The 26252-nt window shown below is 40.1% G+C and overlaps 1 long non-coding RNA gene across 1 annotated transcript in view; it reads left to right on the top strand.

Moving 5' to 3' along the window:
- Positions 1-255: 255 nt before the first annotated feature.
- LOC137141630 (uncharacterized) overlaps positions 256-26252 on the top strand; it is a 124358-nt gene continuing 98361 nt past the window's right edge. Inside the window, exon 1 of the long non-coding RNA XR_010916684.1 lies at positions 256-385. This is a non-coding gene — a long non-coding RNA (uncharacterized lncRNA). The remainder of the gene's footprint in view (positions 386-26252) is intronic.

Raw genomic sequence — 26252 nt, 5'->3', positions numbered from 1 at the left:
ATCTCTGCTCCCCTTCTGTTTTCAGAATCCTATCTACTGCCTTCAGTGACAAAAAATAAGTTTCCATGGGCTTTTCCTCTTGTTAATACAGCAGAACTAAGACTGAGAAATCATTTGTTTTCTTTCTTTTTTTTTTTTTTTTTTTTTGGCACCAGCAGAATTGTTTATTTAATTTCAAATTAGCTACATCTGTGCAAACACACTGAAGTCAGTTGCACAGGTGTAGTCACTGAGGTCATAATCTGAAAACATAATCTACAACAACTGTAGCAGAAGGCCTGATCTGCACAACAGAATCTTTATTGCTGGTGAACAGGAACAGAAAATGGGTAATTTTGTGAGGGAATTCTCCAGATGAAGGAGGAGAGACTACATGATCCTTGGGGTGAGTTTGTCTATTAATTTCTTTCTTGTGTGCTTGCTTGAGGATGATAGTGTGGTTTGTTTAGGGGGCTGTGTGCTGAGCCAAATGGCTTGCCATGCTAGGATGAGAGCTTACTTATGAGTCCATAGTCTACTATCCTTTCATCCTTGACCTCTTTAGGTTCCCATGACAAGGGAGTGGGTTTAACTCAGGGATAAGAAAAGTTTTAAAAGCCAGTTCCTTAGCAAACAGGAGAGGTTTAGAGAGAGAGTGCAAGAAGCAGATACATGTAATAAATGTCCTCCTAATTTAAGCCAATCTCTCCCCTTCAAAACAAAAATAAAAAGCTGTGCAAGTATAATAATAATGCAGGCATAAGTCTGGTAGCAGAGCAGGGGCCATGCAGTTTATTTCATTGTATGTAGAATGTACAATTACCTGCTTCGTGGGCAGGTGACGTGTGTGCAAGTGAAACAAACAGCTCAGAGCCTGCAATGCTGAACTGCACAAGCTAAGGGGGATAGAGAGGTACACAGAGAGGACTTCCAAGGACATTGTAGATCAGTCCCATTCTCAGTCTGACAGCTGTGCTGGGGAGGAAATATCAGTTACTAGGAAGACCCAGGTAGTAGTAGTAGCAATAATAATAGGGAAATATAGACTGTAGGCCAGTGATCGGGGTAGTACCAATATCCAGCCAATGGTCCTGCTAGAGGCCAAGGGAAGTGCCCTTTCCACTGCATGTTTGTGGTTAGGAACTCAAGCCCAGAACGTCAGCATAAAAAGGTAAATAACATTTGGGACGGTTTAAGTGTATGTATAAGATAAGACCTTATAAGGTAAAAATACAGGGGCACACTACCTTCCTCAGGGAGGGCCAAGATGCATGTAAATGAGTATGTATGTACACACCTGGCCTAGACTCAGGGCTCACTCCCTGGCACTGGGAGGTGGAACTAGTGGACACCCTGCTTCAAAAAAAGTCGCTGTTGCTACTTATGCCACCTCTGAGTCATCCTGTTCTTGCAGCCCTTCTCACCGGCCAACATAGACAGTTGGGTTTGTGGTAACCATTAGAACTGCAGGATAAATTGCCTGCCAAGTGTAAAGGTTGCAGACCTCTTGAAGCATCTAGACAGACTTGTATACAATGCTGGGGAATAGTTGGTGGTCATGGTACATGTAGGTACCAATGACATAGGGAAAGGTAGCAGAGAGGTCCTGGGGGCCAAATTTAGGTTGCTATGTAAGGGATTAAAGTCCAGGACTTCCTTGGTAGCAGTATCTGAAATGTTTCCAGTTCCACGTGCAGGGCTAGTTAGAAAGGCAGAATGGCAAGGTCTCAATGCATAGATGAGATGATGGTGTTCAGATGGTGTACATTTATTAGGAGCTGGGGAACCTTTTGGGAAAGGAGGAGCCCATAGAGGAAGGATGTGCTGTAACCAAACCAAAACAGAACCAGATTGCTGGCATGTAAAATTAAAAAGGTTGTAGAGAATTTTTTAAATCAGCAGCTGGGGGAAAGGTGACAGGTGCGGAGGAATGTACAGTTCAAGGGGAGACATCCTTTGGGGATGAGCTTATTAAAGGAGGAACTCTATATCTCAGTAAAAAGGACAGGAAAGAAGTTGGTAAAACATAGGTAGGAGCTAGCAAGGAGCAGCCAAACATAACAGTCCCATTTAACTATAACACATGAAGGCAAGCAACTGAATGTTGACAAAATTTACAAGTTCTTATATACAAATATGAGAATTCTAAGTGCTAAGATGAGTAAACTAGAGTGTGTGGCATTAAATGAGGCTATTGATATAAAAGGCACTACAGAAATTTGGTGAAATGGTGATAATCAATGGGATGCAGTAATAGCACAGTACAAAATATATAGGCAGGACAGTGTAGTTCACAGTGATGGGTGAGTGCCACTATATGTGATAGAAAGCATAGAGTCAAATAAAGTACCTGTGTGTATCTTGTTGGAAGAGTTGTTGAAATCAACACATTCATGTTCAACTCATTTCAAATTCAGTTAATCAGAATTTTCTGACAGAAAAGCATCAGAAAATTTCTGACCAGCTTTATTTATTTTTTTTTTACACACTTACTTCTCTTAGAGTAAAGCTGTACTTTGACTATGGCTTTTTTGTGCCACTCCCATTACAATAAATAGTTTAGGTCTCTTATACAGGGAGAACACTGCTTAACATCATTTGTCCTCTGCAACAGTAATTCCTTGGCTTTTCAATTTTTCACCTGTGGTAAATAAAATTTTAAAGTTAATGGTATAACAAACTAAAATAATGATATTGCAGCTGTACCAGTATAAGTGCATCCTGAGATGATTAAATTATGGAAGTCACAATAACTTTTATTTTAGAGGGTAGCCAGCTGGATGATGGTAACAGATGGCCTTACTGGTCTAAATGGACCTGATTTTCCTATTTTTCTTATGTATTTTTAAAAATCCAATCCATTTAGGGCCTTACTTTGGAAGGTGACTACCAGAGAATAGTTTAAATTCTCTGCTTTTTGCTTCTCCATCACAGAAATGCCTGCTTCTAATGATTTTTATACATCTGATGCTTTTCCTGGGGGCCTGGTCTTTGTGTTCTTCAAAGAAATCTACTTTTTTGATTGCTGTCAATTTCTCTCAACTTCATTGAATGTGGGAACAAAATATCTTTGGTTTACTGGTCTGGCTTACAGACTCAAACTATGCAAAAGTAGGCTTGATCAATACCTGGAAAAATAGTGTAACTAACACCAGTATATGGTGTCACTGGGAGCGTTGTGATACAACTGTCTCATGTAGGTGCCTGGTAGCCTGCTCTGTGGAGTGCTGTAGGCACTCCAAACACTAGACTGTAGGATCTAATTCTTGGTGAGTCCCCATTAATGCTCACATCCTTGACATAACAGAGAGCAACTTTGCTAAGGCTAGCAGAAAATAAAGGCATAATACTCCTAGGCCAGGGGTTCTCAAACTTTTTTTGTTGGGACTCCCTTTGAAAATATGTCAGGTTGTGTTGACCCTCCCAAAATAGTGAGGACCCCCACCCCCATGCCATGCCATCCTTACCAGCATGTGCAGAGGCTGACGGCTCACGACCCCCCCTTCCACCATAATAACCTCACAACCACCTAAGGAGTCACTACCCCAGTTTGAGAACCCCTGCTCTAGGCATAATAATGTTAACAGTTACCACAGAGATCAACCCAGTAGTTCCTAACCCAGACCCTAGTGACAGTCCAATGCAGGCTATCAAGGTGACATTACCCCATGGCGATCCTCAGGCCTAGTGCCTTGAATACCCCTTTCCTGCCCTTCCCACAGAGGCAATGAAGCCCTGGCCCGCAGATTCACCAAGACAGTGCTCAGTTCTTTGTCCATAGTCGTCTTGGAGCCTCTAGGCACTGTCATGCCCTCCACATGTGCGACTGTTCCATGCATCCTCTTTGCAGGCAATTGCACCATTCTGCTGCTGCTGCACAGGCTGCTTCTGTGCCTGACTTTCAGCTTTCCAGTCCCAGCTCTCAGGCTGCCTGTTCACTAGCCTCTCTTGTGTAGATAACTTCCAGGCTGTTGCCTCTGGCCTGCTGCTCCTGCTCACATGCAAACTCTGTCTCTCTTCCAGCTCAAATCCCTCCTACCTCAGTAGGTTTCCTTTCCTCATACTCTCGGTATTATGGAGCTCTCTATTGGCTGGATGTTGAACTGGGGAACAAAATGCACTTTGTTAGCACACTGCAGCCAGCCAACCTAGTCAGCACTTTCTGGGTGGGGAAAGGTACCCAATAATGAGCCAGAAGGTTCGTTATATTAGGAAGGGCTCATGCAGCATTCAAAACTGCAGCCCACATTTTTACCTTCTACAATATCATTTTCAATGATGCTTTATTAGTCTCCTTCTCCCATTCCTATCTCCATCCCTTCTTCTGTGCTATCTCCTGGGTATGAAAATCATACACCATCCCAGATTGCCAAGACACATCTGTATCCTCATTCAAGTCTTTCTTCAATATCCTCTTCTTTTGTTCTACTCACATGTTGTGAATAAACAACCATCTCTATCTCAAAAGAGATACCCAGTTGATTCCTGAGTTTCCCCATCTGTCCTGACTTTTCTGTCTTTTAGGTTTTGATTTTACCATTGACTCATGGGGTTCCTTCCTTATGGAGTCAATGGAGGACTGAGGTCTTGGACTGTATGCTCTTTGGGACAGGTAACATCTTATTTTGGTTTACAAGGCTGCACATGTTGCTAGTGCCAAAGATTAAATAAAAATAATAATCCAATGCAACCTCTCCTTGCAATTCTGGATTCCCTTCTTCCCCAAACATTTTATTTGCCTAGTTCTATAAATGTTATTCTTTCCCATGTCCTTCACCCTTTATGATTCTCCATAAGAAACAAAGAGCTTGAAGTTTTATCTGGAATTATTAACTGTTATAATATTACATATTTCTATTTCAAGCTCCCAAATATTTTGAAAATAGACATTTGATAGTATGCATCTGAGAACAGAATGAGACCAATCATAATTGTTACATGCTTTTATTTAAGCACCCTAGAGTCATAGAAAAATTAACTTGAAAAAAAGAAATTACTAGCATCAAGCATTATATAGAAATATAGAATTGGGGATATTGTTTAGTGGCCAAAAGGTGACACGGACTTGATCATCAACTGCTTTGTGTCTTCTCTGGTCATTTGCACTTGTGCAAGGGGAATGCAATATGAGTATATAATACTACCTATGGATCAGTCTTAGGATTTTACATGGGTACCATGGTATCTGAGCACCTGCCATGCAATAGTGAAGTCTCCAGTTTCTTCTTCCTTTTTAAGAGTAAAATCTCTGGTTGGCGCTCAAGTTATTTTTGTTCAGCTTTTTGGCTTGTTTGTTAGTCTGATAGTTTCCTGCATGTTTGCATGTTGTTCAAAGGATTGAAGAGTGTAGGGTACATGGTGTGAAAGTGGCATTCTTTTGCCTACTAAAATTTAGAGTTGCTAGCATTTTTCACTCACTTTGTAAATGACTTCATAAAGCAAAAGTCAATAAAGAATCAGCTCTATACATTGATATTTCCCGTATGTAACCTGTTCTGGACTAATATTCTTGCACTGAGTACTGCAGCTGAGTAAATAATTGATCGGGGAGGGGGTCAATATCTGAACCCAAAAAAAATTGGGGGGGGGAGGGTTAATTTGTTTTGCATTGAAGGAAATGTTTTGTTCAACCCAATCTTCTGTTTGTGTTTCATTTTGGTCTGTTTTGAGGTTTTTTTTTTTTTTTAAATATATCTAGCTAGATTTCTAAACATTTCAAAGCAAAAAGTCAAAATGTTTCATTTAAAAAATGTTAAACAAAATGTTTCAACTTTTTCATATATTTTTGTCTGAAACAATTCACTGAATTCAACCCTTATTTGTGAAGTTTGTCAATGCGAAACTACATTTTTTGGAAGGGGGGGGGGGGGGCGGAATAAATTATTAATCCAAAAAATTTTGCTCACCTCCACTGAGTACTGCTGTCCACAAGCATGCTTAAAACTCTAGATGTTCCATCCTATTCTCAAGTAAAAGTATGATGATGATGACCCACTTATTACAAATGATTGCTCTATTTCATTTTCCATTGTTTTTTCTGTTGTCCTTTGCACCCCCACAAAATAGACAGCCTAAAAGCTAGCACCTAAATAGAACATCTAATTTATATTTGTACTTAATAATCAGTGCAGCTACACTAATCCCAAAAGTAGATTAGACAACTGGACCAATTATGTAAACAGCCATTCCATATTTGATTAGCCACCTTGAAAATAAGTCCACTGTGTTCTTCTGTTTTATTTAAGATACTTTTGGGTGAGGTTTTCAAAAGACCCACCTTCCCAGTTTGTAGATGCAACTTACACCAAGAAAATTTTGCTCCCAGCATAATAAATGGCATGCACAATTAGCACCCATATTTGAATAGCATGCACAAATCAGAGTAAGAAAGTGACTGTCAAGTAGTTAGAAGTGAAAGCATTCTTACTAGAGCTCATATTTAATTTCTGAAGACCCTTGAATAATAGCCTATTCTGAGTAGTTACTTTATAGAATGGGTCTTGCACACCTAGATTTTAATCACCCATTGAGCACCAGTAACTAAGCACAGGTGACACATTGGTCTTCAAATACTATGTAACGGACTAAGAGAGATTGAGCCAACTAAAACATACCTTTATTTTCTAGTTCTTAATATAAACTATTTGGAGGTTAATTTAGAAGTAGGGGCATTTTGGGGAACTGTTCTACTTGATTTGATTTTTACAGAGAAGTGTGGGAGAAATGCAGATTAAACTGAAATCTTCAAGGATTGTTCTGGAAAAGTTTAAGGGTGCAATAGTGTAACTGAACATCAGAGCTTGTGACAAGTCATTCTTTGCATCTTTAATTTTATACTTTAACAATCTACATTATCAATTTTTTTTTTTAAACTATAGCTTGTCCATTTCTGGGTGTTTTGTTTTGTTTTGTCTGGAATAAAAAAAAAAAGACCTACCATGATTCAGTACCTGGGGGGGAAACACATAGGAGAGCTCCAATGGGAGGCTTTCAGCAGAAAGCTTATTTTCCACAGGACTTTGGAAACATTCTGCATAATTAGAGTACTTTGTCCCACCATAAAACAAATCATGCAAAAAGTTTCATCAGCACCATAATGTATTTTAATGTACAAACGTAACTGCAAGATGAAACTACTGTACACTATATTGCATGTTGAAAGAATCACTTGATTGCAACAGGAAATAAAATACACAGGAAAGAGGCCAAAAAGCAGATCAAAATTAAGTTAGCAAGAGATTTAAGCAGAAATGAAATATGCCATTTAACCACCAATGCAAATAGACAGAGACATGATAGAAGGCACAATGCATAAGCAAGAGCAACAAGGGTGATGTCATGGTGGGCGTCTCCTATAGACCACCAGACCAGCAGGGTGAGGTAGATGAGGCTTTCTTCAGACAACTGACGGAAGTTTCCAGAGCCCAGGGCCTGGTTCTCATGGAGGATTTCAATCACCTTGGCATCTGCTGGGAGAGCAACAGAGCAGTGCATAAACAATCCAGGAAGTTTTTGGAGAGTGTTGGGGAAAACTTTCTAGTGCAAGTGCTGGTGGAACCAACTAGGGGTGCTGTTTTTGCTGTTAATTACAAAAGGGAAAATAGAATGTTTGAAGTAAAACGTTTCAGGAATTCCATATGTGGATTCATTTTTCACTAATCTCCTAGAATGTTCTGGACCTTGGTAGAAACTCATCGAATCTTTCAGATTTTCTGAAAACTACATTTTCCTCAAACCTCCTAGAATGTTGTCAGTCATGCCCTTGCAGGTACATAAGGGGTGGGGCATAGACAGTCAGTCAATGAGCACTAAGAACAAACTGAAGTGAAGTGAAAGCCCAGATGTGATATTGTGAACCTTGTTTTATTGTGTAATTGTGAAAGTGTACTTGTGTTTTAGGACTTGCAGTTATCCACTTGGTCTGGATATTTTTAAATCTATCTAAAAAAGCCCAAACTTTCAGGAAAAATGTATGGGTAATGTTTTACACTTTGCAACTATATAAGAGATAAGTTTGCAAATCTTAGCACTCCATTACATGTACAAAGGCAAACACACACCCAAGTCAGTTGTATTGGAAAGTTGTTCAATGAGCACTGTATTTTCCCCTGCATGTGATTTCTCTCTGAAATCATGGAAATATCTCTGAAGTTTTTCCCCACTGGAATGAAATGAGAAGAGGCAGAATTTGACATTTTTGAATAGGCAGGGATTTTGTCCTCTTGAACTTACAGATCTGCAGAGTATGGGCCACCCAGCACAGCAACTTTGCTGGACCCATCTTCTGTGAATGCTGTGCTGCCATTGGATGATCACTTGCAGAAGGAATTCTGGGGGTGTTAATGCTTCAAGTGGCATTAATTTGTAATCTGATTTCTAATTGAAAATAGAAATATTGTTGTGGGGAAAATGCCAGGGAGAGCAGCTGCTATCCCATTCCAGATCACATGGCCGCCCATTTGTTTTTTCTCCCTTCTGCTTATAGAAGTACACAGGCTATTGCAAAAGGACTGGAAAAATACTTGTTTTTTTGTAAGATGGATAGGAATCATTTTGCTCATCTTATGTATGTAAATAAGATGAAATATTTTGTAGCTGGTGATTTTAAATAAATATTAATTGACCAACCTGTCAACTGGAAATGATCTGTCCAGAAAACCAATTTATTGGGGGGGAAAAAGGTTAATTTGTACCGGCTCTGTGTGCTGGATTGGCTAGAATAAATGTCTGTTTAAAACACAATCAGGTATTATTCATGTATATGCCACAAAATCCAATTTATATTTTATGATCGTTCAGATGGAATGTCAGTATATAAAAAATGTTTCTTCTTTGAGATCTCAGTAAGAGTAATATTATATATAGATTATCTTGAGGTGTGTATAGAAATTTTAAGATGAAACTCTAAAGAGGACTCATAGTAACTAGATGTATAACCATGTTTCAGAGATGACAGGATACCACCATTAATGAATAATGAAACTGCTGAAACAGATTTGGTTCGGAGTGTTTAGTTTTGTTTTTATAAAAACTGCAAAAGCTTCTTTTTAGTCTGTCTGTCCCCAAACACTGGCATTCTGGCAACAGCAAATGTGTTTGTTTGATAGCATGCCATTTCCATTTTTAATTTGCTCTTAAAGTCACCCAATAAAGAGTAATAATTTTAGAAGTCATCACAACATTTCCCCATTGCCAAACATTTCATTAGGCAAAGAAAAACAATACTAAACTTACATCTAAGGAGGCTAGCAATAGGCCTGTTTTTTCTTTTCAAAAACAAACATTCAGGGGCTCAGCTATCCAGATTGTCTGGATGCATAACAAAGATAAGTACATTAACAGTGTGTGAACATCATCCTAAGAATTCAGAGGTTTTAGTAGCACATCAAGACTATTGGTCACTCTGGTTTGGCATTCTCCCCTCAGCATTGCCCAACACCTAATACTCAGGGAAGAGTGAAATTTTCTCCCTATAAAATCCCTGGTCTTCATTGGTGATCAGTTAAATGAACATGATTTAATAATTATGAATTTATACCTAAATGGTGTTAGTTGCCATGAAAATCCAGACAGTGTTTGAGTCAATGACCTCCTGAAGCAAGTTATGTACAGATGGTGTACATTGTGGCCGATAATATGTCCATTTCTTGATTCTAAATTTACTGCTCACTTAATTCTAGCATGTGGCTACTTGTGGGAACAGGTCGGGGGGGGAGACTAAGTTTTTTTTTTTTGCCATGCATGGGTATTAAATATGGTTTCATCTATAAAAGAGGAGACCAAATGTTTAATTAGGTGATTTCCTTTTCCATTGCTTCATCAAGAAGGCAGGTGGTTTAATAGCAGCAGTAATCAAGTGGATACAGTCTGCAGCAGAAGACAAACCTGTTCTCACTTGCAAAGAATGATAGAAAATGAAGCTTCTGAAACAGATGAATCCAAGCCCCAGAACTTGGATTCGGCTCCAGATACAAATTTTCTTGGAGCTCAGGGTGTTTGAGCTCAGAGTTCTCCTTCAGACCATCCTAAAATAATTTTGCTGAAAAAATGAGCACAGGTGTTTTGCTTGTGTTAATGCTACTCTACCTACAGCCAAGCTGAGGTAATTCTGTTATTTCAAGACTGCTTTCTACTGCTGATATTCATGGAAGGAATGACTTTTTCCACACAGTAAAAGATGGAAAACCCTTCCTCTATGCATAGAGGAAGTCTAAAGGGCTATTGTTAAGAAACAAATAGGATATGTTGCATTGTTTCCCCTTTGACCTGGGTCCAGAGAAGAAAAAAGTCAAAGCTAGCCATTTTGACTGTTTTCCTATGATAAAGGAAACTACTTCACATCACACTTTACCTTATTGTTAGAGCAGAGATTCTCAAACTGTGTGTGTGTGAGAAGGCTTACCTTCATTTAAAAAAAACAAACAAACCCAAAACTTACTGCACACAGTCAGAACTGGGTGGTCAAAGAGTCACTGCTGCTGGCCAGGCATCCAGCTCTGAAGGTGGGGCCACCAGCTGCAGCAGTGGAAAAGTAGGGGTGGTGTGGGACTGCCACCCTTACTTGTGTGCTGCTGCTGGAGGCAATGCTGCCTTCACAGCTGGGTGCCTAGTCATCAGCTACCACTCTACCTTCAGAGCTGGGTGGCTGCTGGTGGGCATCCAGCTCTGAAGGCAGCATTACCTCCAATAGCAGTGCACAAGTAAGAGTGCAGAAGGGGGCGGGAGGGGAACAGCATAACTACTACGGACACAAAGAAGGGGAATGTGATCAAATAAGTTTTAGAACCACTGACTTAGCATAATGCACCCATGCAAAGGAGTAAGAACTCCTGTGTGGACTACCTTAAATGGCATTGGATATTAGGCATAATTTTGATGCTTGTCCAAGCCAACTGCAAATCACAACTCACCCCTCCACCCCCCGACTGCTCCCACCAAACTAGGAGGCAGTAGAGAAGGAATTGTGACTTTGTATATCCACACTAGAGCTAGAAGTGTAATTTCCAGCTTGGGTGGGCAAATGTGATCTAGCATGCTAAAAATAACAGCGTAAGTGCAGCAGTATGGGTGGTGGGTCAGGCCAGCAGCCCAAATATGTACCTAGGGTCTTGGATGGGATTGTACTTTTAGCAGCTAGACAAGTCTGCCTGCCCACACCACTGCAGCTATATTGTTATTGGCACATCTGGGTTCCAGGCAGCTAGACCTAGTGGTCAGAGCCAGAGTCTGCAATCGCAAGACAGGATTAAAGAGTCAGGTTTGTCAGGATACCATGAAATCAGAAGCAGGAGCCAAACTTGAAGATCAGAACCACAAGTCGGGAGTCAGACTGGGTCACGATACCACGGGATCAGAGGCAAACTAGAGGTCAGGACCCTCAGAAGTCAAGCCAGAGCCCAGTTGTTCAGACAGCTTCCTGTTCTTGCTGCTGGCTTAAGTGGGGCCTACTGGCTGCTCTGGGACTCTGAGCCTCAAACTGGGGCTGGATTTTGTGGGTCCTAAGTAAGTGGTTGTCAGTAGGCTGCTAGGTGGAGGATTGGAGTGTGGCTATTCCTGCAGACTCAGGTTCAAGATCCACAGGTTATGAGGGCTATTTCTAGTGTGCAATATCACTCAAAGCTAGCATGTGTGTATCTACCCAAGCTGGAAATTATATATGCAGTTCTAGTGTAGGTGTACCCTCAAATGTATCTCAAGTCACACTGGAACTACATGTAGGGTGTTGTAACTTTGTGTGCAGCGCCCCTTGCTCAAGGCTTTGTCTAAAGACGCAACCTAGCCCAATGAAATTATAGCTTCTGTTTTCAGAACTTTTAATTGATTCTATCAACTCTACCCCTTCAACTTCATTCACCTCTTTCCCTACCTACTTACTCTGCTCTGTCTTCAGTATCCTATGCAGTCTGAGAAGTCACTTTCACCCATGCAACTCCCTCAGCTAGCTGATTTTCCCCCTAAAGTATTTTGTGATCCTGTGCAATCACGACACTATCAAATTTGGTACATTGTATTATCTTATAAATATTAATAGACAAATCTTCTGAATCACAAAATCCCTTTAAGTACAATTAGCCTGTATTTTAGGCATCTATTAAATTACCTTCTTTTACCTGCCAGCATTGCATAGATATTTAAATAATAACAATTACTTTTTTAATGAGTTAGTGGGTTATTGGAAGGGGGAAAAGAAACTAGATTCCCAAGTAAAGTTTTATTATGCTTCACAAGTAAGCAGACAAAGACAATGATAGTTCTGACTTTGCATTCACAGACTAAAGTTCTATTCCTCAATATTTGTAATGATTCTTACCATCATAGTGGCAGCATCAATTTCTATAGAGATCAGTTGTTTTCAAACTTTGTGTTGGTGACCCCTTTCACACAGCAAGCCTCCGAGTGCAACCCTGTGGCCCTGATGGACACCCCACCCTTCTCTGCTGTCCCCCAGGGGCTTCCCACTCCCCCTTTGCCCCTAACCCCTGCATTGTGCCCCCTTTGCTCCTAACCCCTTCATCCCTCCTCCTGCACTCACCTGGAGAAACCAACCTGCAAGCACAGAGCTAGTATTGCTGCTCACTCCCCTCTCAAAGCTGTCCCTCTGTGCTCCACTAGAAACTGTGGGGTGGGGGAGGAAGGAGCAATGGCAGGGATCCCTGCATCCAGATCACTTTCCCCACCTGGGCTGCGTAAGGGGAGGCTGGAGAGCAGCAGCTCCTGATGCTCACCTCACAGCACAGCCCTGGATGCAGGGAACCCTGGCATTGCTCCTCATCCTCCCTCCCTCCCACCCCCAATGCCCTAGGGGTGTGCAGAGTAACGTTGGGAGGTGTGAGCAGTATCTTTGTATTGCCATTCGCTCCCCCTCCATGTTCCTCCACTGGAAGGAAGCAGGGAGGCTCACAGCTCTGTGCCTGGCTGGGTTAGGGCTGCTTACAGTTCACGACCCCCACATAACCACGATGCAACTCCCTGAGGGGTGGAAATTCCCAGTTTGAGAACCAATGAGATATAACTGAGCCACAGGTTGGCTAATTGACAGGAAAAAACTTAACATTTACAACATTTACAATATATTAAGGGTGAAATCCTGGCCCAACTAAAGTCAATGGTAGTTTTGCAGTGGACTTTCATCAGGCCAGGATTTCATCCTTAAGGTGCCTTCTTCAAGGTCACATAAGAAATTTGTGGCAGTGTCAGATGTCAGTCTAATCTGATCACCAGAAGTGTTAACATTCATATCGCCATAACACCTAGGTCATAGCACATAATTGGTATCCCTGTCCAGGTTTTCACCTTACCCTTCAACGTGACATCCTGTAGGAGACCCCTTCTGTGTCCTTGGTCAGATTGTCTTTCTTTAAAAGAAAGACAACTGTAGTGACAAGTCTAACTATCAATCTGTAGTGCAGAGATAAAACTTAAACTTAATTCCATTTTGTGACATTTTTCTGTTAAAATTGAACTTGTTTTTCAAGGAAATGTACATTTGTGGAGCAATGTAACAGGGATGGCACCCGCCTCTCATGGGTACCCCCTCTTTCAGGTTGAGTGTGAGCTTGATTTTCTTTCAGCTCCTATAACAGAGTGGCACCTGCCTCTCAAGCACCACCCTGCCACTGGTTCTTTTGGTGGCTCTTCAGTGACTCAGCCCTCCAGCCAAGTCACACACACTGTCCCCTCTTTCAGCTTACACAGTCTCTAGTTTTTTCCTCACGGCCCTAGTATGATCATAGCACCAATGCTTACTTCCTGGAGGCACTGCATCCTTTAACAGCCCAACAGGGGCCCAACTTGGTACCTTCAGTTGGTGTACTTTCAGCAGCCCTCCCTGGGCTCAGTCTTCAACCATATCAGCAGGGCCCCTCGCCTGGTCTGGCTACGTTCTGGGCTCAGTTCCCTGGGATCAGCCTGCACTGCACTAGCCATAGTGCTCTTCCAACCAGCCAGGCATCTGATCCTCTTCCTTCAAGCTCCAGGCAGCAACTGACCCCTCTGCCTCTGCTGCTTCCTTTATATACGGCCCTTCTGGCCCCTGACTGGTTGTTCCAGCAGCCACTTTAGGCTGCCTGGAGGACTTCTCTCTTTTTCTGGGGTGAGGGGCCATGAGGCCTCAAGCAGGGAGCCTCCAGACGTAGTCTACCCCATCACAAGCATGTACAAGAGAAACTAGATGAAGCTAGGATGGCTAACTTTTAAATCTTTGTGCATATGCTTGCTTTCAGTTAAAAGGCTAACGCAGATGACACCATAATGTTTTGAAAATTTACTCTGCTGATTTCAGTACATCTTTCTGAAAATATGCTTATGGTGTGCATTGTGCATTCATTTTGGGTGTGGATGGATTCCTGTAGAGTAGCATGTGGGTCTTTGTAAGTGAATCTATAACCTTTTGAAAGTTCCAAAACCTATCAAAATCTCTCTCTCATGTGCTTCAGATTCCCTGACTTGCTGGATGTTAGTGTAAGTCTGATCTTGCAAAGTATATTCTTAGCATAATGAGAGGAGAGTTAACACTCATTTCTACCTCTGCATCTGATGAAGTGAGCTGAGCCTCAAGAAAGCCTATGCCTGCTAAAATTAAATGTTAGTCTTTAAAGTGCCACAGAACTCTCATTGTTTTAACACTCACAATGAAGCATTAATGGAATTGCATATATTATTTGTCTATATATCAATGACAGACCACAAACTATTTTAATTTGAAAAGAGAAGCAAAGTGATGACGTGAGTAAAGTTCACTAGAAATCACTAACGAGTTTCAAAACCACATGGAAGAAGTTTTAAGTTGCACAATTCTTGTTAAGGTTAATATAAATTGTGTGGCCAAAACTCCATGCACTGATGCACCTTAGGCTAAACCACTCTCTCTGCCTGTACACTACTCTAGTAAAATCCAAACAAGGGCTTTTAATGCAAGTTTACAACAAACGGTCCACAATGTCAATGACATACTGTTGGTTATTCACTGATGTGCAACAGCAGGGCAGCATCACTGAGTACACAGACAAGATAAAAAGACCTTTTTCACACTGTTTAAGCATAGAGAAAATGCACCTTTCTTCCTCACAGAATATATACTGAACTATCAAGTTTTCCTAGATAGCTTGTTATGTGGAAACCCAGTGCTATTTGAAGATAAAAATACTGAACTAATTGCTTGTATTAGTGTCTTTAGGTCTGAGGGCATTTCATATGCAAATACACCAGGATAATTTGTTTAATAGATGCATTAAGTCAAATTGATCAAATTATCAGTGTAGAACAAACCAAAATGATAAACACTTCATTCACTTTGAAAAGGATTTGCAATTCAGCATTTTTATATAAACCTAGTTGAAATGTATTCATGCCACTGAAAAACAGTGATAAACTTAGTAAATGAACATACTTATTTTGAGTTGATAAAATGTGTAACCCTACAAATAGACATTCTATTAATCAGCTCGAATGTTTAAGATAGCCTGACTGCATTTACATCTGAGCCAAAGAATGGCGGTCTCAGATATCAAAAGAGCAAGGCTGTAGATGTAATTACACTATCACTGAAAACTAAGACCTTGATTCTAGGAATGTATTTAAGTGTGTGCTTAACTTTAGGTATATGAATAACCTTACTGGCTTTCAATTGGACTGCCTCAGATGCATTAATAACATGCAGAATTGGGTTCTTAGATCTTATTCCTGACCTTACTCAGTGAAAATGCCCGCTGGTAGAATTTACACTAGAGCATTCTATCAGTGTACAGATATCGGGCATTTCAGAGGGAAAAAACCCAAATTTTAAAATACAATGGATTCTTTGTTACTGGATCTAGCGCCAGTATAAAAAAATCACAATGCACAGTACTAAATTGTTTACTGCCCAGGACAAATAGGCATAAACCTTTTCTATGAGGTACGGCATTTTGGTACACAGGCATTAAAGGAGGTTAAGTAACAAACTACCACTGACCTACTCACTGGTCTCTTAAACCTCATAGTAGCTAGCTATTTTAAACTACTTTTTTTCCTAATTTCCATTTCCTCATCCTACTTTTTAATGCCTTCTCCATTTTTGCCAGTGGGTACCATCTTGTCCTCTTACTGAGGGACATTGCTTAGGCAGATATTTTCCAGCCACTCCATTATCAGGGTAACTTCATAAACCAGCTTGCAATGCTCACAGCGTAAAAATTAGAGAAAATAGTAGGGAAAAGACAATGAAGTATTTTTTTCTTCTAATGAATTTTATTTCTTTTAATATATTTTGTGTATGGGTCTTACTATATTCCTCAAAATTTCATACTAATTCCCCCTCGACTGTTGGTTTTAATAGTTTTGCTGATAAGACTTTCACTGCCATCTATGACAGACTAACAGTATCCCGTAATATCCAAACAAACTTTATGGAATTAAGATAAAGTTTAGTGAATTAAGTTACAATTAATTCAATATGGTTTAACATCTATGGAGGTCCATTGTATTAAAAATGCAGTTGTCTGTGTTATTGTATGTATGTACTTTCTCCAGGAGAGTGACTAATGCAATCTCTGGAAGGTATTAAAACTTCAAAAGCCTTTTAGGAACAATACCTGTAAAATGTATTACTCAGGAAGTACCTGGGGAATGCAAATTACTCATTTTGAATCCACCCTTTTGAAGCTATGCCCTGGGCAGGAAAAATCTAGTCTACTAATTACATGCTCCTGGAAACTCCAGATCAAAGACTCCTGAACTGTATTGATGGTGGACTAAGCATGTTATGAATGTGTTTGTTCTGAGCTGAAGAAGTAACAAACTTGTGAGCACAAAGAAAACCCCATGGATGGAGTGTTGAATGATGGCTTCTACCAGTCTGTTTGTATTGGGCGGGGGGCACTCTCTGGTAAGCTTATTAGCATGTGGGTAAGTTTCTTTATTGTTTTTAACTTGCTTTCTCTGTCGTGTTTTACTTTAAGGATAAAATAGGCTTACATAAGAAGTGCTGTGTGGGTACCTTATAACTATAATAATTACACCTCTTAACCATCTCTCAAGAGCAAGCAAGCAGATGTGCTTGGACAGCCTGTCTCTGCTGAATATAACACAGTAAAGAAAGGGAACTGTGCAGCCAGGAAATACTTCTGTTAGAAGGCAGTGAGACGTGGGTCTCCACCCAAAAAAGGCAGTGGCTGAGCAAGCTGGAAGCGTGATAGTGGGTGCGCTTGCTGCCCCACTGAGGGAAAATACAGGTGCAGTTGCCATAAACTGAGACTCTCTCTACATTGAAGTTTCTAATAAAGACTTCAAACTCTAAAGGGCATGGCTAAGACTTGAAGAGTGATTCTAGATGCCTCAATTTTATGTTGTCTAGAATATGATAAAGTGAAGGAGCCTGATTTTTTCAAAGGGTGAGTGTAGCATTGTATGAAAACAATGTAAGGTGTCTGTGGACGTGCCCCTGGAAGCAGGGAGCAGAGTCCAGGCTTCTCCCTCTGGGTCCTCCTCAGAGGGGGACCACCCCTCCCGGCTACAGTGTCTCAAGTTGGGCACTAAAAACTGAGACATCACGACTGATTTTTGAAAACCTTCCAATGAACAGCTAGTCGATTCCTATGGTTACTTCCCATGTGTGTCCCCCTTCTTTAGGCATACTCTAAATTACCTGTGGCTCTGTACTATTATATTATTAGTTAGAGGAAAGGGAGCATGGTTCAGGGAGTTTACATTGTGAAAGTCCCTGGTGTGATTTTCTTTTACTCTCTTTTTTACAGCAAACTAAATGGGAAGGCAGTATGTGATGATGTTTTATTAGTGAGTGGATTGCTTTCTAGTTTGAGGTTCCACTGAAATGCCTTATGCTAAAAGAAAAGAGAAAAAAATACAAGTTTTGGTAAAGCCTGAAGCAAACGTATTGAAGCATCTTTTAAAATAAGTGGAGACATGTTTTTATAACTCTTTTGTCACTAGTTGTCTTTTTTTAATATATTTATGTAACAAGTGCATATTTACAGTGCTTACAATGTAAATGAAACAATCTGGTATGGTGTTTTTTTTAATAAGATTTGTGTTTATTCCTTCTTCCCATATTATTTGAAATCTTTATCTAGATACAGGATGTTTGAATGTTCTTTTTATTGACTGGCGTGCAGCCAACATACCCACTCTTTTAATATATACTGGCAAATCTTCTTGATGGTAAAGTCAGTCTGTTATTTGAGAACAGAGACTACAGATGAGATGGCATACTGCTTTTTAAATTATTTTTTTGTGTGTGTGTGTGTGTGTGTGTGTGTGTGTGTGTGTGTGTTTGGGGGCCTTGGGACTATAGATATGAAGGATTTGAAGGACATGGGTTCAGAAAATTCTTTCAGGAAAAAGCACGGAGTCTAAACAAATATTATGTGATAAAGAAAGTAACCCAATGAGACTGCTAACACTTATTTAAACACATTTTATATTTCTAGACAAATAGAAGCATCTGTAGGGTACCATTCTGGGAATCCATTCCGGAGCTGCTCCTCCCCTGGCCCCAACCCACACACACACTTAACAGTTAACATAGAAAGTTTTAAGTCCCCTCATGTCTCGAACATTTCTTTAGTTATAATACTCTCAGCGTGAAATAACATTCTTTCCTTTAGGCCCAATCCTGCAGTCTTAACTCCAAAAGGATTTTTGCCCAACTAAAGATTGCAGGATTGGGACCTTAGTTGATCCCCACTCAACTCAGGTCATCTATCCCCCATTACTTTTTTTCCCTAGAAATTAAGTTCAGAATGTTTTTCATTTTAATTTAGAGCCTTGTTCATGTCTCATCTCTGGAAATAGGGTGACCAGATAGCAAGTGTGAAAAATCAGGATGGGTGGGTGGTGTAATAGGCACCTGTCTAAGATAAATCCCTGAATATCAGGACTGTCCCAATAAAATCGGGACATCTGGTCACCCTATCTGGAAATATATAGCTTTGCACAGGGGATTATAAATTCCACACATGTTAACCAGGAACTAACAGGAACCTGAGCACAATTAGACCATTTGGTAGCACCTGGAGGGATGTTAGGCATATCTGGTGATCAAACCCAGTTGGGGAAGAGTTGGCCATTCAGAAAGGACGGAACACATGCCCGTAGGAAAAAGGCCAGGGAGGAGACTCAAGAGTGAGCTCATTACCTCTCTTTTGCTAAAGGCAGAGAAACCCAAAGCTAGTACCAGAGGGTCCTGAACTAACTGCCTGGGATCAGTGAAGCCTGAGCCCGGAAGCAGGTTGTTCTGAGCTAGGAGGAGGCCAGAGGCAGTGAAACTCCAGAAGCAATAATGGTAAAGTCTAAGAGGAGTTTAGACTGGAATTTGTGGGGCTGTAGAGAGAGAAGGAAGAACTCTGCAGTCATTTTCTGGGCCCTGGAAAGAGATGCTACTTGGAAGACAGAATTGGAGCAAACTCCAGTAGCTGATCCTGACAATCAGATGTTTGAGAAGTAAGCCCAAAGAGGTGTTGCTCGTTATAAAGAGCCTAATAACGAAATGGAGGAAGTTGTTCTCTAGAAAAGTTGGTAGGAAGGAGTCCAGGGAGACAGTGGCAAGGTAACTGCTTTTTCTAGGGTCCCTGAACTGGAACCCTGCATAGAAGGCTGGCCTGGGTTCTCCTGCCAGCCACTGTGGAGATGGCATGAAGCTCCCCAGCATTTAAACCCTGAGAGAAGGTGCCAAGGAACAAATGTAAAATCTAAATTTTTGGTTGGACTATCTGTTACTGTGGAAGGGATGAAACTAAAATATGACCTGTCTGGAAGGCTTAGCTGTGAGACAAGGCAGACCACCACAGGACTGGAGCAGCTGTCAGCAAGGGTGCTTGAGAGGAAAAAACTGCTATGCCATATCCAGCCATTAAGAGACAACACCCATGTGAGTCCACGCTTCCACATTTCGTTTGTGCAGAGCCCTTTTATGGCACAGTTCCTCCTTTTGATTTACTAGACCATTTAAAATTCAAAAAGAAAAATCTTAATTTGTCTTTCAAAATAGAAACAGTAGCAGCAACAACAGGAGCAGTTCAACAGTCATTAATTCTTCATGAAATCAAAAGTTTTCATCTGAAATGTAAATTTTCAAAAATGTTAAGAAGATATATTTGTAGATTATTTGAGACTAATTCCATAGACACAAGGTGCTAAACTTTTGAATTAGCAACGCATGGAGTTTTAGCCATGTGAGCCCTATTTAGGTCCATGGAGTTGCATGGCTAAAATCCATGTAGCTCTCTGACTACTTATCCATATGTGTCTGTAATGATCAAAGCCTCCACCCTTTTTCCACTCTAAAATCTAGCAACATGAGGAAGGGTAGGGATATATAATATGATATTGCTGAGGAGTATGGTGAAATACAGATATGTCCAACTTAGTAGCTTTGCCAGATAACGATGGGGAAGTATTTAGGAAAAAATGGAATAGTAAGTGGTTTCTTTACAAACAACATAGTACTAAAACCAGATTTGAAGCTGACTAAAAAACAAATCAACTTTAAAATGAGCATGTTGTCCTCAGTAAATACATGCCCACGATCAGTTCCACCTCGCCTTTACTCTTTGGGGCAAGAGTTCATAATCTGAATCCAAACTTCATGTCTGGCCACTCTGTCATGAACTAAACCAAGCCCCCAATCTGATCATCCTTGATCTTTATGGTATATGAAATCCAGATCCAGATGCTGTGGTTTGGGGCCATTTCTAATGTCACATTCCACTGTTCACTGACATCAAAAGTTGATAATTTCCTGTTAAACTAAGCCTCCAATCTGGGTTGTGTTGCGGTCAGCATATGAATCTGATACTACGTATAGAGGAAATCAGTTGGTTGCTTCGAATTAGGTATTGAAAAACATGGGTGAAACTGAATAACAGTACTAAAAGTATTTTAATGGTAGAATTCATTTTTCAAGTGGTCAGCATTGATGTATCAGTATCATTTTATACAACACTTCAAAATATATTGGGCTTGTTTTTCTTTCACTTAGTTTTGAGCTTTGGTTTAGTTCCACGGACTTCAGCTGAATTACTCTTTGTTTGCACCAACAGTCTCATTGTCTTGAAAGCAATAATTTGATTGTCACCAATTTTATATTATAGAATCATAGAAGATTAGGGAAGGAAGGGACCTCAGGTGGTCATCTAGTCCAACCCCCTGCTCAAATATTGATTATTTAGACCACTCTGCTCTAACTCTTTTGAAAGAGAAACATCTGTATTTGATAAACTTAAGTATCCAACACGTGCATAATTAATGAAATTTATACAATGTACTATAGAATAATAATTTTAACTGCTATATTGTTTTCCTTCAATTACTTTGAAATGCTTTACAGATCTTAGTACAGTAAGTCACACAACATTCCCTGTGGAGTAAGTAACTATTATTGGCTAGAGACCCAAGCATCAGGGAGCCAGTTCCAGCTCTCTGATTCTTGGGGTCCTGTTCAGCCTCCATGGAACTTGGATCTGTGTGTCACCTCCTTTAAGTTGCATGACTGGCTTGGTTCCTTCAAAAATCCTTAGTCAGTGAATGATTGCAATGGCAATGCACAGCTCCACCACATACCTCTGCCCCGCTTCTCCCTCCTTCAACATGCCCACTATGCCAGGAGGAGGAAGGGAGCTTGAATGACAGTCAGAGTTAGCATATCTGAACCCACAGATTTTCTTCATCATATGGAATTTTCTTCTGGACAGGGTTAGTCAGTTTATGGTCCCATTGCACCTTCTGAGAGGCACAAAGGGGCTAGAATATTAATTAGCAAATCTTCCCCATGCCCCTAGTTTACAGAAGAGGGTACTAAGGTAAAATGAGTTTCTAATATGCCCAAAACTACCCAGAGAACCCATAGCAGATGTCTAATCTTCTGACTTGCAGTTCTGTTAATTAAATATAAGTTCAAACTGCTCCATCATCCCTCTATAAAATATATAAAGATTTTGCTGTTCCAGAAATACTGTAAGCAATTCGGCTCTGACCTTATATCACATGTAAATAATCCCACTGCAAATTTAAATTTGTTGCACATTTCTGAGTTGAAAGGAAAATTTATATAAGTTCTTTGCAGTTAGTCATTTTATGTCATATGCTAATAGATTCCAATCTAAACTGTTGGCATCCTGTTGGAATAATCAATTATTTCCTCTTTTTATTTCTCTATTTTTTAAAAAAGTCTGTGTGACCTTCAGTTAAAAAACTATCAATGTTTTTGATATGCTAATGTGAATGCCATATTTTTTCCTAAATATGACATGGTTTAGTTAGCTTCTTTCCAGATGCCACAGTGGTACCATGCATATCTGGAAAATGACTAGCAAGTGTTTCATATTTTCTATGGTGAAAGAAAAATATTAATATCACTTGAGTAAATATTTAAAGACTATATTTTATATCCTATTACTTCCACCACTCAAAAAAAAAAAAAAAAAAAAATTAAAGGATTTTTTTTTTAATGAATAGCTTAAATGGTGACATTTGTGGAGGGGAGGGGGTAGGTTGCATACATTTGTGTTTTTCATAATTTGTCATTTTACAATACTTTGCAACTGAAGTGAATGGAAGAGTAAGAACTAGTAAGTTATATATCAGTGTATGCGCAATGTGCCCAGCCATTTAATGGCATCATCATCAACCAGGTGGAGAGCTGGTAGCCCATTGTCAAATGCCCACTGACTTATATTGACAATAATATGAGACACAATCTGGAGTTGACCACAGCTGCATCACGGGTCATTAGAAAAATCCCATTTCAAGAGATTGGCAGTACAGTTGCCATGTCCTGTTCGAAAACGGTTCAGAGATGACCACAAGTGCCTTGGCAGATCAAAACCTGGTGGCCAGATGGTTAGGTCAGTGACGAGAGAGTGATTAACAACTGTCATTACTGACCACTCATTACGCCAAGCAGATTCCACCGTCCTGTCCCATGGTAGCATAAATGACCTTAATGGGAGTCTAGAAAACTGGCAAGTTGGTGAAGTTGGTTGAAGAGGTCTACGTACAGCAGTAGGTTGCTATTCTCTCAGATCTTAGCCAACAGGATGATAGAGGCCTTCTCACAGCAAATGTAGGGCGGCGCTCTGTTGCTAAGTATCAGTAGCCATGGCAACGGGGTTGCCCATATAGTCCCAGTAACAATATGCATAGTTTTGTTAAGCTCTACATCGACCAGCTTCATGTGAGATGAGTGACACCAGACAGGAACACAGTACTCTGCTGTTGAATAGCAGAAGGCAAGGACTGATGATCTAAACATCCAGGCACTTTCACCCCACGTTGAACCGGTCAATTTTCTGAGAAGGTTGTTTCGAGTGCTGACTTTGGCTGCCATCTTACTCAAGTGGTTGCAGTATGTTAATAACCTATCCAATGTCACACAGAGGTAAACCAGGTTCGGATCAGGCTGCAGGTGAGAATGATCTACTATATGTATCCTATACCAGTTACTTTACAGAGTTTGTTTAGCATCCGGTTCTAAGGAACAATATTTTTCACTCCTGATGTAACAGAAAAGTTGCTTGACTTTGTGGCAATGAAAATATTTTCTAAGTTCCCCCTAACCTTTTTTTCCGAACTTCCTTGAAAAACAAAATACAGTTTCCAAATGGGAGAAAAAATTTTAACAAAATAGTAAGATTACTTTGTAAAGATGAAGACGTCCCCTTTTCTAGGAAAGCTTTGAAAAATGTCACTGTCTGAAAGGAAAAACGCTCTATTTTAAAAGAGAAATGTAGCCAGGCTTGATACTGCCACTCTCCTCACTTCAAGAATCCTATTGAAGAGAATGGAAGAGTAAGGACTATTAAGGTGAATAATGGCCACAAGTTTGTACCCACTGTGACAATTCAAACTGGATGGAATTCATTCAGTATTGTGTTGTTCCTATTATTTTTAAGTTATTTCTAACTTCTTTCTGTGTAGAAGGTCTCAAGAAACAAGAGGAAGAAACAGAGAAAATTTTAAAAACACTGCCACAATATGAATGAATTTCTTCCGTATGAAATTCTACTTTGGGTATAAACTTGTAACCCATATTCAACCTACTAGTTGCCCATATGTACTTGAAACTGCCTGTTTTGAAGAAAGAGCTCTACTACTTCAGCTACTCAATGTGGGACAATTCGAGAGAGTTTAAACAAAAGTCCTTTGTGTCAAACTGCCGTAGGTGTCAGTCAAATCAAAGAAGACAGATCCCATCTTCACATTTAGATGAAAAATTCTTTTGATTAGTGCTCAAGGCTAGGACTTGATCATAGGTGCTGTGTCCTTTCCTAAACCCTGCCTGCTCAACTCGTAAGACATCATCCAAATCCAGAGTGATTCGTAGGAGGATCAAACACTCAGATTGCTGTAGCTCTTGGAAGTGTCAGATCAACAGCCTCCTTCAAGGCTCATTTCTTTCACAAATACTGTTCAATGTGCACATCAACAACCTGCCAGCTATACTCTTGCACAAGTTTATCTATGCCAATGACATCTGCTACTGTTACCAAGCTCAATCCTTCTCAGAAATTGACAAAGTCTTGAATGAAGATATGAAGCTCATGGCAGAGTATTGTAGTCAATGGCACCTGCAACTGAGTTTTTCTAAAACTGTTCCATCTTCAAGGAACTCTGTGGTTGGTTGATGGTAATTCTGAGCCACATAATTTACAGGCTAGCAGCAAATACTCGGGAATAGGTTTTATGGACCTGATTTTCCTCTGTTATTTTGGCATCCATAACACCATTGTAAAATATACTTGAATTCCATAAAGCATTCAACAGGGTACCTTCTGGGAAATAATTAGTTAAACTAAAGAAGATGGGGATCAGTGCAAAGATTGTAAGGTAGATAAAGAAGTGGCTAAAGGGGAGACGGCACTGGGTTTTGCTGAAATGTATTATCAGACTGGAGTGCTTCAAGGATTGGTCTTGAGATCAATCTCAGTCAATATTTTTATTAATGATCATGGCACAGAAATTAGGAGTGTGCTAATAAAACTTGCTGATGATACACAGTTGAGAGGTATTGTCAATACAGAGGAGGATCAGAATATTCTACAGGAAGATCTGGATGACCTTGATGACTGAAGTGACAGAATTAATTCAGAAGGGTATAGCGTGTCTGTGGAAAGTGTGAATGGGACCATTTCTTGTTTCTGCCTGTACATTGTAGACTGGTAAATCATCTTCCAGTTACTCTAGTACCACATGTGATAATGGCTTCAGCTATATGCAACCTTTTGCATTCCTCTGGGGCTAAGGTTACATATCAGAATTGTGTTTGTCTGTGAGTAATGTCAGAACTAAATGTCTTTTTAGGGCTTAACCCATGACAACCCTGGGGATCTCCTGCTTTTGGTTTTATAGCTCAAGCCCTTCTGAGAATCCAAACAACAAAGAGATTGAAAAATCCTCATGTTAACTATTTTCATTTCACTCTTCCAGGATGCAAAGGTCTTGTGTGTGTATGAGGTCTTGTGCACATATTTCTCAATGGGTAGATGGGGCAATTAACAAAGCTTTTGTCCTGTGATGTCTCACTTACCTTTGATGGCCCTCCTGGATGTGGGGAGAGCCACTCTTCTTTCTGAATCGTCAAGTTCAGAGCAGGCATTTTTAAAATTATAAACCAAACTTTTTACTTTGCAGTTACCTTACATTACAAGTAAGGTTAATGCATGCAACAAATTAAAAGTGTTTTATAACGTATAAACACTAAACACATCCTTACAAGTCTAACACCTGTCTTGAACAATATTTTAATAGGTGAGCTGGTCTGGCTTCCGTCTATGAATGTCAGTGCTCAGCTGATGCCTACAGACTTGGCAAGTGATGGCATCATGGGGTGATAAAATTTTCCAAGCATACATTACCCACTGTCCTGGCTATTTGGTCTTTTGTTGGGTAGGCCTGAGCGTATTTTGTAATGTGATCACTAGAATATTTCTGGTATCAGATAAGTCAGGTTCTAGGGGTTATAGACCTACAGCTGGTCTATGTCAGCTGACTTGGGCTATAGTTGAAGTGGGTTACTAAAGCAAGATATTCAGAATGAGATGACTGGAAAGTGTAGCTGTCCAATTATTTTTTTCAATATTTGTGCTTGTTAAATTACAAATGTTTTAGATAATTAAAAAATAGATGTGTGCAATGAGCATCTTCAGCAATAAACACAGCCCAAAACTATAGCACACCTATTTATATTCAGCTTACCTACCACTCAGCTGCCAAACAGTCCCTCAATTATTTTATTTATTTATTTATTTATTTTTATATCCATTCACTGCAGTAGCTCCTAG

This window comes from Emydura macquarii, unplaced genomic scaffold (assembly GCF_026122565.2).
Source record: "Emydura macquarii macquarii isolate MOO-44397 ecotype Brisbane River unplaced genomic scaffold, CSIRO-AGI_Emac_v2 contig_3108, whole genome shotgun sequence".
Lineage (NCBI taxonomy): Eukaryota > Metazoa > Chordata > Testudines > Chelidae > Emydura > Emydura macquarii.
The sequence above is the reverse complement of the archived record's forward strand: the minus strand, read 5'-3'. Positions and strand labels throughout refer to the sequence as shown.